Source organism: Centruroides sculpturatus, unplaced genomic scaffold (assembly GCF_000671375.1).
Source record: "Centruroides sculpturatus isolate CEXI.00-Female unplaced genomic scaffold, Cexi_2.0 scaffold113, whole genome shotgun sequence".
Taxonomy (NCBI): domain Eukaryota; kingdom Metazoa; phylum Arthropoda; class Arachnida; order Scorpiones; family Buthidae; genus Centruroides; species Centruroides sculpturatus.
This window is the reverse complement of record NW_019385770.1, coordinates 1,054,403-1,058,800: the sequence shown is the minus strand read 5'-3', so window position 1 is coordinate 1,058,800 and position 4,398 is coordinate 1,054,403. Positions and strand designations below refer to the sequence as shown.

Sequence of the window (4,398 nt, the reverse complement as noted above, 5' to 3'; positions counted from 1 at the left end):
AATCTCTCGCCTATTCTACTGATAATACGGGATTTAATTCTTAGAATTGTACTTGTTTCTTCAATAAGAGGCCAGAGATTTTCTTAAAATAGCCATTAATTTACTTAATTTCACACGAATCAATCCACAAATATCCATCATCGTATACCACCATGATGGATATTTTTTTTTTCCTCTTCGTAATTTAGTGATTGCTTACTAAGATTTATGAGGGTAAGAAAAAAATAAATAAATAAACATTTAACTAGATATAATTCTTTATTTAATAAAAAAGTCAATAAGAAAGTTGTGTTACTTAGTTATAAAACGGGTAAGGCGATCTGAAGAATCGAAATCTAAAAATTGACAGATAACTCAATCAAAGTATAACTGTTACAATCCCCTATTAGAGTGGAAAATAAGGAACTTTATTATTCCTCCGACCCACCACTGAGTAATTTTTTTTTGACAGATATAATCCAGAGACGAAAGAAAATATTTCAGTCTTGTAAGGGAGACGGGACTTAATATTTATTTACTTTTTCCACCGCCGAGGAATAAACTAACAAGTAGATTTTATACAAGTCTCACAATGACACTCACTGTATTCTCCCTATGTTTAGCAATTAGAAGGTCTTATACCGTGTTCTAGTCTTGTAATATTATACCATCCTCGGTACTAAACAATGCAATTAAAGAATGCCGCGGATTGCTGAAATCCTTGCTTGATTTTTTTTACCCCCTTTAATTGCATCTCTCTTAATCGATCTTTTAACTTGTTAACTGAATTAAGCCGTGCCATTATTGTTCTTTTTTTTTTTAATTTAATATATTTTTATCTGTGATTTAAATATGTTACAAAGGTATAACAATGAGTAATGTATGTATAACTGTATTAGAGTGCATACAAGTAAATATATTTTTAAATATACAATAGTATAAATATGTAGTGTCTGTAGTATTAATATAAATACAATATAATACACAGTTTTATTACATTTTCTATAGAGTAATATGCCAGATTTAGACTTATATACAACATATAAAAAAGCCCTTCTCCATCAATATAGGGAGGGAGCTTAGGCCTCATACTACAGATTTAGCTTAAGGACTTCGACTAAATCCTTACAGTACGAGGTTCTAAGCTGTTGCTTATGACAGATTTTGCTTAAAAAGTAAGCTTAATAATTACTAAAATAGTATGAATATAAAGCATACAAGTATAATATAAAAGGGCACAGATCTTCATAAATATATATTTATATATTGTAAATGTTAGGTTCAGGTTAAACCTCCCAGCAAATTTTCTCTAAAATGGAACAAAATGGCGAATTTTTGTATAAATTTAAATTCATAAAAAAAGAACCCTGGTGTAAAAAAATAAAACAGAACCGCATCGAAATTGATCAATTTTTCAAATTAAAGATTTACGCAAGTCGCCTTACTTATGTGCAATAAACCACATGTTGGAGTGTATATATAAATGTGTATATATATATTTAGGGTGTCAGATGGCAGAGGTATAGAATGGCACTCTTTGTAAGTAGTGTAATAGGGGAAAAAATTGGATCCGCTAGAGGGCGCTATCAGCGACTAATTATGCTTTCAGTTGCCTTCTTTCCTTCCTTTTTTTTCCTTTTTTTTTCCTCCTCCGTTTCTTCCGTCACAGCGGGGTGATGTGTTTTTTTTCTTGTGTTGCTGTGTAATAGCACTTAAGGCCGGTGGCGGCGTTTACATCGATTCAGGTTGGATTACCGTATCCGGCGACGTTTAGCTTACAACACAAGACTTATAACCTGTCGAGTGGATCCTGTAGTTATTTTGGTAACACCCGGGCAAGGACGTGCGATTGCTCTTTATACAATTGACACTGACAGGATTGTTATATGAGCGTGACAATCGGCCTTTGGGAGAGGGCCGTCTCCCTTGAACACATGACGAGTGTTCGAGATCTTCAATTGGCATTGGAACAGAAGGAAAGAGAGGTGAGGCAGAAGGATCTGAGAATCGACAGTTTGGAAATGGAAATAAGAGCAAAGAATATGTTCATTAAACAACTGCAAGCTGAATTGGAAAAGTTTCGCATGGCGATGAAACCTTTGGCACACAGACTGGTGACGAAGGAGGTGCCATTCCCCGTTTCCGTCAATGGTGAATGGGATTATGTTAAAAATTCTGCACCTGAGTTCAGATCCAAAAGGCTAGCTATATCGGCCGAACCAACTGCCGAAAGATTACCTAGTGTCTGTTTAAATAAGATACCAAAGAGTGCTAAGTGAGTATTTACTTAATTGTAATTATCATTTGTAAAAGTTAATGATTCATTAAAGAGTTTTAAACTCGTCACAACTCTCTTAAACTTCACACGTTTATTACTGTCTTCTTTATTTTGTAATTGATTAAATTAACTGGGCAATAAAAGTTTTATTTGTTATTATTATTATTTTAATTTTTAAAATATAATGGCCGTTTTTAGCGATTAAAATCGAATTTTTTTTAAAATTATTATTATTATAAAATAATAAAACAATGCCAGGATATAACATAAATTTCTTAAACAATTTTCTTTGTTTGTAGATTTTAACAATGCTACAGTACATTAAAGTGTGCTGTTTGTATCTAATGGCAAATTATTCTATATTGCCATTATTATAGTAAAAAAAATAATAATATAAGAATCCTTCATAAACCCTTCTTCTATTCTTATAATATAAATTATACTTAAATTATATAATAAACCTTCAGTATTTAAGAACTGAATTCACTATACTGAGGGTTTACTGTACTGTATTTAGCATATAAATTTATAGAATTTATTGTTAGATTATATAAAAAGAAATTAACTTTTTCAAGTTATTTTTAGATATAATTTTATTATTAAATTCAATTTTTATTATAAAATATTATATTAAATTTTATTTTTCTCCTTCAATTGTTATATCAATTGGAGAATTAACTTTATTCATTGATAGTAGATTTGTCCTTGTAGATCCTATTCTGTTTCAATTTTATATTATTTTTCTATATAAATTTTTAATTATAATTACAGAAAAGTATTTTAATAAATGTTAAAGTTAATTTATAAACTAATTATTTTTGTATATAATTAAATGAACCATATTAAAGTTTAAGTGATGTATTATGCAAGATACAGTAGATTAGTGAATGATTTAGATTGGTTTGCTATATCGAGAGTCTTCTATAATGCTATTTTCAACAATAGGAATCCCTCTATATAACGCTACCACGCGTTAAATGGATGTTTAATTGTTACATTATAAAAGATACTGTGAATGATTTCGATTAATTCGCTATATCGAGAATCTTCTATTATTGTGTTTTTAACAATAGAAACCCTCTATATAACGCTGTATAGTTAATTAAAATAAAAAATTACATATGGCTCTTCTGAAAAAGTTATAAAATTTTCATCTAAACGTGTGATTATATTATTAATTTAAACACAGGTTAATAGAAGAGATAAATACTTAATATAGATTTTTAAATTGAGAAATATACATATATATATTTTTTTTTATATAAAGAATTTTTCTTACAAAATTTCGTATTGCAATTTTCTTTGGAAACGTCAACGATCCATTACGAAATTTGTATCTCGTACGTTGTTCAATAGGACAATTTTTAGCCTATTTAAAAATCCTGTGACGTCAATGGAGGTCTTATGTATTATTTTAATTAATTTTAATATTAATTAAATTATTTTTATAAACTTTTTTTATGCTTCTTCCACGCTGCTTTACCTTGATGAAGTTCATTCAACTTCTTTATTGTGAAACATCACTGATACTGAAATAAAACCCTTATACGTACTTATTGAATATTCTTTGTATTAATATTAATTATATTCAGAATATCAAAATTATTATTTTTACATCTTAATCTAAATTAGTAGAAGTTTAAATTATGCTGCTGCTTGATGAAAGGATTGGCTTTCATCAAGAAGCAAAAATATTAAAATCATGTCTGAAGATTTTAATGGTTTTGTTTTTAAAAAACAAACAATTAAATAAAACGTCAATTTAAATTATAATTAAGGCTTTATTTCAGTTTAAGTAACACAGTAAGAGACTTCAGTTATAGTTTGATTGATGAGAGTGATTCACATCTTTTGAACTTTTAAGTAATTACTTGTCATTTTAACAAGAAATTAAGTAAAGATCCTTTATATTTATTATAATGACACGACGATGTTTATGTAAAGAATACAAGGATTAAAAGATCTTTATCAGCGTAAATACAGTCGACCCCCCTATAACACTGTTGATTATTCCGTTTTATATGAATTCCATGTTGTACGAGTCACTTAGATTTTACAAATACGTGAGCCGTTCACAGCCCGGCATACGTATTTGTAAAATCTAAGTGACTCGTACAACATGGAATTCATATAAAACGGAA

The 4,398-nt window shown here is 28.9% G+C and overlaps 1 pseudogene; it reads left to right on the top strand.

Moving 5' to 3' along the window:
* Positions 1 to 1,498: 1,498 nt before the first annotated feature.
* Positions 1,499 to 4,398, top strand: part of LOC111641960 — a 52,721-nt pseudogene continuing 49,821 nt past the window's right edge.